This window comes from Acinonyx jubatus, chromosome D3, assembly GCF_027475565.1.
Source record: "Acinonyx jubatus isolate Ajub_Pintada_27869175 chromosome D3, VMU_Ajub_asm_v1.0, whole genome shotgun sequence".
Lineage (NCBI taxonomy): Eukaryota > Metazoa > Chordata > Mammalia > Carnivora > Felidae > Acinonyx > Acinonyx jubatus.
Window position 1 is genome coordinate 69,400,272 of NC_069392.1, and position 13,596 is coordinate 69,413,867.

At 38.0% G+C, this 13,596-nt stretch overlaps 1 long non-coding RNA gene across 1 annotated transcript; it reads right to left on the minus strand.

The window, feature by feature from the left end:
- Nucleotides 1-2,259: 2,259 nt before the first annotated feature.
- Nucleotides 2,260-12,646, minus strand: LOC113602354 (uncharacterized). The gene is made up of 2 exons (XR_008291461.1): nt 12,450-12,646; nt 2,260-2,319 (listed from the first exon to the last, which is right to left on the minus strand). It is a non-coding gene; the product is annotated as an uncharacterized LOC113602354 (long non-coding RNA).
- Between the last annotated feature and the right edge of the window lie 950 nt (nt 12,647-13,596).

Consider the following 13,596-nt stretch of genomic DNA (forward strand, 5'->3'; position numbering starts at 1 on the left):
ACATATTCATATTAAGGTATTAAGTAACAGCAATTTATTATAGATCACCAAGCTGTGCTTGCATTTTTAATATTTTAAATTTATTTTTTATTAAGTTTTTTATTTCAATTCCAGTATAGTTAGCATATAGTTTAAATTAGTTTCAGGTGTACAATTTGGTGATTCAACGGTTCTGCACATTACTTAGCGCTCATCATGATAAGTATACTCTTTAATCCCCATCACCTATCTTACCCACCCCCCAGTCCACCTCCTCTCTGGTAACCATAAATTCTCTATAGTTAACTTTGTTTGTCTCTCTTGTATTTTTCTTTGCTAATTTGTTTCTTAAATTTCACATATGAGTGAAATCATATGATATTTGTCTTTCTTTGATGGGCTTATTTCACATAGCATTATACTCTTCTGGTTACATCCATGTTGACGCACATGGCAAGATTACATTCATTTTTATGGTTGAGTAATATTCCAGGGTGTGTGTGGGTGTATGTATGCATATGCATGTATTACCTCTTTATCCATTCATTTTTTGATGGACACTTGGACTGTTTCCATAATTTGGCTATTGTAAACAATGTTACAGTAAACACAGGAGTACATGTATCCTTTTGAATTAATGTTTTTATATTTTTGGGGTAGATACCCAGTAGTTACTGGATCATAGAGTACTTTTTTTAACTTTTTGAGGCACCTCCACACTCTTCCACAGTGGCAGTACTGGTTTGCATTCCCACCAATGGTGCATAAGAGTTCCCTTTTCTCCGTATCCTTGCCAACACCTGTTGTTTGTGTTTTTTATTTTATGTTTGCATTTTAAATGAAATAATATATTTCCATGTCTTATAATAAAAAAATAATCTCTGAAGCATTGATTAAAATTAACATTTTTTACTGCTTAGTTAAGATATGCTTTCACGTTCCTTTATTTCAGTTGTCAGCTATCACCCACAGAGACTAAATATATATACTGTCTACCCCTTTATAGACAAAACTTGCTGTCCTTTGCCCTATCTTTCACTCATTGTAATTACTACATGTTATTTAGAGAAGCTGAGGGGTTTCATATATATGTACACAACCACAGTTTATGTATTTGTGTGTGTGTGCATGTGTATTGGACACACACCTAAAGACAAAATTTAATTTTGCATCTGGCAATTCTAAGGTCTGTGCTCATTCCCCTAAACTGCATGGCAATTTTCTGTAGTACTTACAGTGGCATATTATAAATAGAGCAAGTACAAACATTACGATTAGGAGGAAGATTACTAACGGTTCCATTTGTAGTCAGGGTGTTCTGAAAGAGAGCCAGATGGTATTTTACCATTGGTATATATTGTTATACTACGGCAGGTATTACTAATTGATTACAGCGCTATTTTTTTTTTTTTTTTTTTTTTGCTGAGTTAGAATGCAGCCACAGAATCCTTTTGAACAGAACTTTGCAGGCATAATATGTGAAACATTATTGGCATTTCTGACAAAGGTGAGTAGAGGGAGGTAGGAGTATCTGGTTCCAATACAAGACTTTGAGGTAGACATGTAGGGAATTGTAAGAACATGAGAGAAAACGTGAATTTTGGTTTATTTATTTTTAGCAAGAATTTCCTTCACGAGGAACATATTTAAGAGATCCTCTTGGGTCAGCATATAGCTGGCAACTGTAGAGGATCTAGGTGAACAGAAAACTGCCTAGCGGAGTGGTTAGGATCATGGACTCTGGAGTTAGAAGGTCTGCTTCCAGATTCCAGCTCTGCTACTTTGCTGTGTGTGATCTTGGCTAAGTTTTACTTCTTGTTTCTCAGTTTGCTCATCTAGTAACATAGGAAAATAAGGAAACCTACTTATGAAACAATCATGAAAATTGCTGATATGATTTGCGTAAAGCATGTGGGGCGCTGCCCAGTGTCAGGTAAGTGCTAATGTAAATGTTACGATGCTAATGGCATGGCCCTTAATGTGCTTGAAATCTAGTTGTGAACTCAGGACAGAGAGAAATTGAGAAAAAAATAGAAGAGGGGTGCCTGGGTGGCTCAGTCGGTTAAGCATCTGACTTCATTTTAGGTCAGGTCATGATCTCAGGGTTCATGAGATTGAGCTCCACCTTGGGCTCTGTGTTGACAGTTAGGAGCTTGCTTGGGGTTCTCTCTTCCTCTTTCTCTGCTCCCACCCAACTTGTGCTCATGCTCTGTCTCTCAAAATGAATAAATAAACATGAAGAAAAATTAAAAAAAAAATAGAAGATAGTGTAGCATAAGCCACGTTCCAGGGTCTTTATTTTTTGGTGTCATATGCTTCTCAGCACTGTTTCTTCCATCTCTGAAAGTCAAAGATAAATGAAAACACTCACCATTTTCTGCATTTATGCATGATGGTGTTCCATCTTAGTGAATTTTATCCATTACATTGTGCATTTGTCAATAGTCCTCAAGGCAGTGCGGTCCCATGGTAGATCTTGGTGACCGATCATTTGTCCTGTTTTTGTTTTCTTTTATCTATAGCCAAATAGATATTCTTACCATTATGGAAATTTGGAAAATGATTCATGTCAGTCTAGTACTTTTCAATAATGTTGATTTACTAGTGCATTTAATCAGGTCTCATTATGCTATAAAGCATCTGCAGTAAGGAGTTGCCTTTAAATATTCAAAATATTTCATTGCAAGTTATGGGAAGCATTTGTATTATAATACTCAACTACAATGCCCCAGGGATATCTGGGCAGTCACTAATGAGCTAAACTATCTTTATAGCAATTCTCGAGAGAAATGAACTTCTGATATATGACTATAAATATCCCTTACATATGCTCTTATGATCTATAGCTTTAAATAATAAAATGTAGAAGTGTTTTCTAAACTAAGTTTTCAGGGAAAAAACTCCAAATAGGCTGTCATCAAACTACACAGGAGAGCATTGGTCCTCAAATATCTCCTAACCAAAATTCTAAAAGTGTTGGAATATATACCTTTTGAAATGAACTAAATGGTGATTATAAAGGCTACAAGGGAGTTTCCTTCTGGTGTGGATTATTATCTCAAATTAGCCACATTTTCATGAGCCAGGCTCTTTTCCTTTAATTATTGGTATATTGGAGATAGTACTATTCCTGATATGCTGAAGCATGATTCTAACAGCCAGTACTGGCCCTTGGTTATGGAAAATTAAGTTATCATTAGAAAGTATTTACTTTTTTCACCCAACCTGTATGGGAGGTCTGTACTGAACCCATTGATGTTGGGTTTGACTATGTGGCTTGATTTGGCCAACAGAATATAGGCAACATTGAGAGTTTTGAGCCAAAGTTTTAAGGAACTTTACATGTTTCTGCTCAACTTTCTGGGGGCTTTTGACGTCATCCATGGGAAAGACATTCGTCAGCCTCTCCAACCCAAATCTATGACTGAGACCTACGAAGCAAACCCAAGATGAAGCAGCCATTGTGGTCAATCTGCAGACCCGTTAGTATAAAAATAAATGCTTGTTGTCTTAAGGCACTGAGTTTTGGGGCTTGTTAGGCAGCCTTAATGTGGCAATAGGTGATTAATACGTGTCTTGGCTTTAAAGTTTGCTGGTTAGAGGTGATTTCCTCAAAAGGATTAGTTGTCTGATCTTCATATCTTAGTAAGAGATTGGGGTATATAAGGCATGGGGGGAGGTTGGGTAGGACATCTTAACTTTCATCCTACTACTTCTGATCAAATCTCCCATTGCCCTGTTCATTCTCAGATCAAGCTGTGATTTAGTTGTGACTGAGTGCTACCCAATTTGAACTTTTGACACTAAAAAATCGCTCACAGTTTTAAGCTTGCTGTGCCTTTTGGAGACTTACATATTAGATGGCCTAGTTGGCCCATTTATTGGTGACAGATGATGTACTAAGAAATGCATAGGAATAAGAAAAATCGGGGTTCAATTCCCTATTAAGTCACCTGCCACCTATGTGAGGCAGCAAGTTACTTCCCTCACTGAGGTTCAGTTTTCTCATAAGGTGGCAGTAACACATCTCTGAGCGTGTGTGTGTGTATTTTAAAGAAGACTGTAAATTAAGTAAAATGTTTAGTATTATTCCTGATATACTCTTTAATGATTACTTGCCATACCAAATACTTTCACATGTACTTTTTCTTGTCATTTTTATTTAAAAAATGAAACAGGAGCACCTGGGTGGTTCACTTGGTTAAATGTCTGACTCTTGATAGCGGCTCAGGTTGTGATCTTGTGGTCTTGAGATCTAACCCTGCATCGGACTCCATGCTGAGTGTGGAGCCTGCTTGAGATTCCCTCTCTGCCCCTCTCCCCTGCTTGCATGCATGTGATCTCTCTTTCTCTCCTTCTCTCTCAAATATTTAAAAATATTAAAAATGACCAACTATTATTGTCTCCATTTTATGGAGGGGAAAACTGAAGTATTTGAGTTTATGTAATTTGAAGGAAGCTAGTACAATGAAGCAATGGTGGGGCAGAATTTTAACCGAGGTTAAAATAAAGAAAATTTGGAGGAGAAAAAGACCATCACTTTTATCTCAACAAGAGCAAACTGGATAAGTTTTAAAAAGTAACTTAGAACAAGTAAAATACAAATCAGCTAAGTTTCAGAAAGGAAAAGGCTGTTTCTAGGAATGAAGAGTGTCATGGCTGTTGTCATCCCTACGGACATGATGTAAAGGATTAAGCCCCCTCTGATGTGGCTAAGGAGTAATCATCCTGATTTCTATTTTTAACACTCAAATGTAGACAGACATGATGAATGGAAATCTCAGGGATCCATGGTTGTAAAGCAGATACACATCCAATCTCTGCATATTTCCCATGGTGCACAGGGATAGAATACGAAAGGTTAGAGGCAGAGAAGAGGACATCCCTGAAGGGAAGAAGAGGCATAGTTGAGAGAGCACTTTCTTCAGGCAAAATGCTACTTCCCTGAATGTAAGTCAGCAGTTAGACAAAACAGGGCAGAAGAACAGAGCAAGATCCCCACCTCCATCCTGAAGTGCATGGGGTTTTTATGACGATGAGAACCTCAAAGGATGAGGACAAGGCAGAGAGCTAGATTAGATCTCAGCCCTTCCCCCAGGATGCACGGGGCCATACCAAAGGAATAGTAATCACCTAATTAGGATTGTGATATGGCAGAAGTATTGAGAGAGAATGTCCTGAGATATGCCAGGTTTTCACTGAAAAGGGTGAGAACAAGGCGTAGAAATTCCATGAAGCCTAGAAAACCAGTTGCAGGGATAGAAAGTGAGACTTTCAAGTGACACCTAAAAGGCGGTTATTACTATTTTTTAATGTTTATTTTTGACAGAGAGCATGCAAGCAGGGAAAGGCCAGAGAAAGAGGGGAATAGAGAATCCAAAGTGGGCTCTGTGCTGACAGCAGAGAGCCTGATGTGGGGCTTGAACTCCTGAACCATGAGATCATGACCTGAGCCCCAAAAGGTGATTATTCAGTCATATAGCTAAGGGTTCACAACTACAGCTGCTATATCTCAGAGGGCTAGTGACCGACTGTAAAACATATGACGATTTCTGGAGTCTTGGTGGTGTTCAGATCTGAAGCTCTACTCTGTATTCCCACCATAAAAACATTTGAAGACCATGGTAGACTGAATTTTTCTAAAGCTACAACAGAGCCCAAACACAGCTCAATAATGGATTAGAGTCAGCCTCACCAAGATAACTGAGAAAGGAAGTTGTGTGACCTTCTCTGGGAATAAACATTATTTATTCAGTCTCTGATACTAGTTTTTTTACACCCAGTGTTTGGTGTCAAAAAATAACCATGAAGCAAGCAGGAAAATGTCTATAATCTAGAAACAGAACCACATAAGTATAAATTATTTACTATCTGGCCATTTTCAGTAAAAGGCGGCCAACTCCTAATCTAGGGAAAGAATAAATGATATATTTAGGGGAACAACATTAAGAATGTCAGCAGACTTGTAAAAAAAATGGAGAATAGAAGTCAATGATGCAACATACTTAAAATGCTGAAAAAAAAAACCCATTAACCCTAGCTCTGAGACTTTTAATTCTGCTTTGGCATTTGCTGCCATTTATCGGATGTTTTGTTATGGAGCACATAGAAGCCAACTTCTCAGATCTTGATGATTGTACCTAAAAAGGTGAAGTTACACAGTATGAAGCATAGGGATGTATAGTGAACTTTTAAAAACAATTGCTTACAGAGAAGAAGAAGTTACAATAATATATATAAAATTAGGGCTTGAAAGGGTAGGGCACTCAGTTTTGATTCTCAGTGTTGTGTGGTGAATAGAACATGAGATTGGGGTGACGAGATCAGCATAGAGTCAAGTCACACTTCTACCTCTGCAGTGTTTTTAGGATTGTCTCTCTCAACTTTTTCTAGAGTTCATAACTTCCCCCACCTGCCTAACATGGCTGATTTGCAAATCAAGGGAATGGAAATAGGGGTCTGTGAATGGCTCAGTTGGTTAAGCATTGGACTTCGGCTCAGGTCATGATCTCCACAGTTTGAGTTCAAGCCCCAGATCTGGATCTCTGGTGTAAGTGTGGAGCCTGCTTTAGATCCTCTGATTCCCTCTCAGCCCCTCTCCAGCTTATGCTCACTGTCTCAAAAATAAACATTAAAAAAAAGGGAATGGAAGTGAATGTTGTGAGCTTTTGAAAGGCGCTCTGAATGCTCCCGAAATATCTGTTGAAATATTACTGGTAAAATAACAAAACCACCCAAACTCCTACCATTGATAAAAAATCAGTAAGTGCAGATGATGTTCCATGGATATAATTGTGGAGAGAGGCGTGATGCTTTTGTTCTACTTTGTCCTGATAAGATCACTCTAGAAGTGTTGAATTCCGAATGTCACACATTAACACTACCATACGAGGGTACATTGAGTAGAATTTTAAAAATCTTGGGTGCAGAATGTTTGAAAGAATGAGGAATTATTCCTGAATGAGTAGAAGCCTTTGAAGTAAAGAGAATTGGAGGTCCTTTGGCTCCCCCACCCCCTTGCAACATGGGCCTGGAAAAAGTAAGCTACTCAAGTCTCACTTTGAGTAGGTATTAAATGGAGATAATGTTATTGAATTTATTATACTTTTGTGGGGCGTCAATGAAATATTAAGTAAGATAATATATAGGCTGCTTTTATGTAGGCTCTAAGATAAGAGATCTAGAATAATTTTAATTATAAAGCACTTTAAGTCAGTGGGAGCTTTATAGAAATAGAATTGACTGCTTGTGTTTGAGGAGTTGGACTGGAAGTTTGGTGGAAGGTATTCAAGTGTCATCAGTATATGGTTGGACTGTATGATGTTTCAGATCCTTTCTAACCTTCAGGTAATACTTAATATCAGTAAATAGCAAAATGTGTCAATTTGCCAACTTTATTCTCATTATCGTATAGAATTTGCATATACCTATACATGAGACCAGGTAGGTTTTAAGGAGTCAGGGCAGTTTATGTACTAGCCTGATTAGAAGAGCAGAGCAAAATGAGAATAGGAGAGATCCAAACAGTCTCTCCTACTGGACATCAATCTGTATTATCATCCTTTGTCCCTAAGTTTCATAGTTTTTCATAGTAAGAACACAGAATTTTTATTATAAAAGCAGAGAAGCTCCATAAATCTCTATTGAAAGTTTTTAAAATTTTTACTAAATATTAGATGAACTTTTGGAGTTGTCTAGAAAATGCTAGGAGTTTTATATTCTTCAAGCTAAGAGACAGGAAATGTTATGCTTTGTTGTAACTCTGCAGACATCTTATTTGTGAAAGAAAGAAAACTAACAATGGTAGACACGTCTGGAAAAAAAAATGACTAGAAATTGTCAGACTTTGGACATGTTCTTTGTCTCACGGCTTTAATAAGTGGAAGTCTGACTTAAAGAAAAGGTCTGTTAGTATTGTATCAGCAACAATGACTGAACTACAAAGGAATGCATAAAGGGAAATGCTCTTAATGGAATATTTGGGGGTTATTTGAGAGACCTGCCTGGAGAAAGAAAACACATTCTGGCAAAGAGATGATGTGATTGCCATGGACCCAGCCAGGACATGGTTTTTCCTGAAAAGTTAATTTATCTGACTTACAGGTCCTGGTTTTTCATGATTAAATTAGAATCTGTACTAAAGGGGTTTATCATAATTTGCTTCTGCATGCCTTGATTTATTCATATTTTCTTCTGCATTTACAGTTGCATATGTGCAGGAAAAATAAGCCCCCCAATTTTAGGAGGGATTAGTTTTACCCTGGAGTCAAGGATTAATTTGAGGTCCTCTATAGGCAAAATAGATAATTACATACATGAAGTTTCTTTGTTGATTTTTTTTTTAACTACCCTTTCTCTATTACTATTGCCATTCTCAGGAGTGCCTAGTCTCCTATCTCAATGATCACACTTTTATTTTGAACAGCTTTATTGAGAAATAATTCCCAAACCATGAAACTGTCTCATTTAAAGTGTACAGTTCAGTGACTTTTACTATATTCATAGAATTATTCATTTGTCACCACAGTTTAGAACATTCCATCACCCCCCAAAGTAAGTCTATATCCCTTAGCTCTTACCAACTTGCAGTAGCCTCCTACTACTAGGAAACCACTGCTCTTTCTTTTTTATCCTATTCTGGATATTTCATATAAATGGAATCATACAATAGAAGGTCCTTTGGGTCTCTCTGTTTTTATTTAGCATGATGTTTTCAAGGTTAATCCATAGTGTAGTATGAATCATACTTCCTTTTTAAAATTGCCAAATGTGGGGTGCCTGGGTGGCTCAGTCATGTGAGCACCCAACGCTTCATTTTGGCTCAGGTCATGGGATCAATCCCTATGTTGGGCTCTGTGCTCAGTGTGGAGCTTGCTTAAGATTCTCTCTTTATCTTCCTCTACCCCTCTCCCCTGCTTGTGTGCCCCCTCGCTCTCAAAATTGCCAAATGTATTCCATCATATGGATATACCACATTTTATTCATTCCTTCATTGATAGACACTTGGAGTTTTTCCTACTTTTTGGCTATTACAAATCTGCTATAAACATTTCTGCTCAAGTTTTTGTGAGGACCTATGTTCTCATTTCTCTTGGGTATATATGTAGGAGTTGAATTACTAGGTCATATGGTGAGTCTCTTGAACTGTTTAATGAAATACCAGACTGTTTTCCAAAGCAGCTACATTTTACTTCCTCCCAGAAATGTATGAGGGTTTCAATTTCTTCACATCCTCACCAACACTTGTAATTATCTGTCTCTTGGACTCTAACCTTCCTAATGAATATAAAGTGGATCTCATTGTGGTTTTGATTTGCATTTCTCTGATGGCTAATGATACTGAGTGTCTTTACACATTAGTCATTTGTGTATCTTTTTTGGAGAAATATCTATGCAAATCTGTTCATTTAAAAATTAGATGAATTGTCTTTTTGTAAATGAGTTGTAATCATTCTTTAGATTTTCTAGATACAAATCCCTTATCAGATAGATGATATCCAAATTTCCCCATTCTATATGTTTTAAATCTTCACATTTTATTGGGCTTCCTCCCCATTCCCCTTTCTACTTACTGATATTTGCCTCTATGTTTGGCCTAACTAGTTGTCCTCAGGATAGTTTTAACCAAATAAATGTCCACGTTTCCATCAGCTATCATTCACTCATTTGAGAACCTGTTAGGTACTGGGCTTAATCACCAGGAAGTCAATGATCCATATGCAGTCTTGTTCCTGCTTTCTTGGCACTTAGAATGTATGGTGGGAGAAAAAGATCTTAATCAACCATTAAGATATTATCTTTCTGCTAAAAATTACCATCTAAATCATCTACTTTTGCATCCCATTAGCTCATCTTCTAATCCATCCCAAGTGCCCCTTGCTGTTTATACCTTTGATCTAACACATTTTCCCTTCTTTTAAAGGGCTTGGGTTTCTGTCTGCAGAATGAACCATTTTAAGGACAGTTACATGGATCATAAAAGTTAGGCGTCCAAGGTAGACTGCACAAAGGATCAGAGGTTTTGTCAAGATTGGCTTGAACCCTATGAGTTGTCCAAATAGCCTCAATATTGTAAACCAGAGAGGGAGAATGGAGAGGATATGGAGAAAAAATACTCTCTGGAACAAGTGACAATAATAAGCCATGTGTGTACAACTCTACCAACAGAGTAGTGAAGGGCTATATTTCTTATCCAGTGAGGCCTTGTCTAATGAAGAGACTTATGCTTGGTAATTCTGATGGTCATTTTTTACACTGGCTTTAGATTAGCCTTCAGTTCCGTAAAATGTCGCAGTAAAAAGAAAATCCAGGAATCTGAGTAGTGAGAAAGTTCAAACTGAGATCAGATTTCTCATTTATTCTAAGATAAATTTACATAGGCTAGAATTGTCTCTGATTTAGAAAGGTGCAAGTACTTGGGGTTATACTGCATGTAAATAGTATGGGATAGATGGCGGCAGTGGTGAGGATGATTGTAATAATAATTCGGTGCATCACTATCACATTGGGATTTTTCAAAGCATTTTCACATACATTGCTCTAGAACCTAACATGAACCAAACAAGATTGCTAGACTTCATTATCTAGGATTCTATAAACTTTGTAGTGAAATATAATAAACATGTAAGAAATGCACAGATCATAAGTCTACAGCTTGTTAGATCTTCACATATTGAATACTCCATGTAAACAGATCAAGGAATAGGTCATTGCCAGCATCATGTGTCCCTTTGTGCTCATTTAATAACTGATACCCTTAACAGGAAATCACGTTCCTGATCTCTAATACCATAGCTTACTTTTTTGCCTGCTCTTAAATTACAACTAAATGCAGTTATATACTAGGTACTGTTTTTTGTTTGGCTTCTTTCAGTGTTTGTGAGATTTTTCCTTAATTCTCATTGCTATATAATATTCCAGTATTTATCCTACAATTCATTTATCCATTCTAGTGACATTTGCCTTGTTCCTAGTTCATGGCTATAACAAATACTGTTACTAGGAACATATTTTATCCCTTTTTGCGGTTATATACCTACAACTAAAATCACTGGATTGTGATAGGGTCTATGCATGTATTCAGATTTAGAATAAATCACCTAACAGTTTATCACAAGTGGCAAATCCAGTTTAACCTCCCACCAGCAATAGGTGATGAAACTTTGGACTAACCAAAGTGGCCAAACACTTTTGATATTTTCTGTATCGTAAAGCTATTTTCATGTGTGATGATCCGCATTTTGAAAATGGAGACTTAGGGGCACCTGTGTGGCTCAGCCAGTTGGGTGTCCGACTTCAGCTTAGGTCATGATCTCAAAGTTTGTGAATTCGAGCCCTGTGTTGGGCTGTGTGCTGACAGCCTGGAACCTGCTTCAGATTATGTGTCTCCCTCTCTCTCTGCCTCTCCCCAACTTGTGCTCTGTTTTTCTCTCTCTCAAAAATGAATAAACATTAAAAAAATTAAAACCAAAATGGAGACCTAGATGTACCGTCACAGGAAAGGTCTAGAGCATAAGTCTAGTGGCACAGTATTAGCAGTGTTATTTACATTAAGTCAAATACCATGACATTTGTTTCACTTGGAAAACAAGGCTAAGATATTAACATAGAAGATGACCAAAATATATCGAAATGTATATAAAGACTTCTGTTTTCAGTGGTGACACGCTAAGAGCTTGGAACTTGTCATTCCCATTCCTGCAAGAAAAAACCTGAACATTCTGAAAATTCAGTGACTTTTCTTGAACTCATTAGAGAAAGAGCTGAGATCTCAGGGCACAGTGTCATCCTGAAATCTAGTGAAACAGGTGAATCTAGAGAATCAAGGTGTTGAGATCCATTTACCTGGAGCCAAGGCCCTAGAGCCACTACTGGCAGATACACTTAAATAGCAATTTTGTTGAATAGTTGGAGGCTGAGTGTGGAGTAGCATGGGTGAGAAACTCCTGCCCCCCCCCCCCACACACACACACTGTCGTCCTGCTGTCCACAGGAAAGGACTTTGAGTCAAATTCTCTCTTCACTTTCAACCCTGGGTCTTAGGAAGTTGGAGCCTCCTGCTATAATTAGCTCCTCTCAATTTGTCTCTGCTCTGCATCTGCTTGCTTACAACTGAGAAGACAGACATTTGGCTAGAGAGAGTTTAAACTTAAGACTCAGGACCATTAACCTCTGAGCATCCAGAGAAGAGGCTGTCCAAAGGACAAGGTTGCAATACTAGAAGTGCGTCACAGCATCTCCTCACTCAGAGCACAGGTCTCTAAGAAGCTTAGCCATGGAAAAAAGCAATTACAGGCATTGCTCCTACAACTTCCAATGCAAATTGGATGGAACACAATAGATTAATTAGAGAACATCGTTTGAATTTACATTCTGCAGACAGCAATTGGTTATAATGTGATCGAGTTCAGGAACTAGCACCTTGGGAGCAGGCAAAAAAAGACTCATTGGCAAGATGCATAAACACATACCTTCACAGTGTCTGAGTGGCTGGCTGCTGAGTTGGCCTCCAGTTCTCTTTTCCTCTGAGCATAGATCCTGAGGGGCTGGGGGTATGCCGACATAAAGGAGAACATAGTTGGTGAGTAGAGTTCTATATTTATAGATCACAGAAGAGAACGAGGTTGTGAGCTCAGTTAAGCTCTCCTAGTCACTTGTAATTCTAGGTGTTCCGAGTCTCAGACTTAAAACCTATTATGATGCATAGAATTTACAGGAATTCCAGAGTTTCAGTGTCCAGGGGCTTTGCAGATAAATCAATAACCAAAAGCTATACCTGTTCCTGTGACTCAGGGAGTCAGCAGGGGTTAGTGGAAGTGACTAGGGCCAAGAGGTTCAGAGGTACAAATTCACCTGTTCTCTCCCTTCCCCAACCTCCCATTTTCCCTCATCAAGGAAATATGCACAACACTAACAATGATTAAATAAAGTTGCCTTTTTATAGTTCCTAAGGGGCAGTATAAAATTTAATTCCCAGCTTTCTAAAAATTATTTAAAATTCTGTTTATAGACAAGAAGAAAATGGACTCTAACATCTTGTGGGAAATGTGTGCAGTTATGAAGTATGAGGTCCCTTAAGGTATATGGGTCAAGCAAACAAGGAGTGAAAGGTACTCATCTAAATGGCCATCATTTTGCTATTTCTAGATCAGTTCTAGGCATCAAATTGGCACAAAAATCAAAACAGAACACAAATGGCATGGACTGATCTTTTTGCTCTGAGAATTTGCTTATCATGTGGGTCTGGGTTTGAGATTAGAGAGTGGCTGTAAGTATTTGGTGAAGCTATTGGTGTGGGAGAGCTCAGACTGCAGAGAGATGATTGAGCACAGCATCTTGGGCAGCACTGTCATTTAATGGGAAAATGGAGGAAGAGAAGCTCGTATGGGACATACTAATGGAGGAGTTAGAAGAGAAAAAAAAACAAAACCAGAAAAAATACATTATCTCAGAAGTAAAGGGAGGCAAGAGTTCCAAAAAAGGAATAATGGGATTTATTAGATGCCACCAAGAAGTTGTATTGGCCTGGGCTTCTTTTACAAAGCTAAACTAGCCAGTCAGGTAGTTGACTTTGGGACTGTCAAGGAAGGAGGGAAGCCAGTATCAGGTGAACTATCT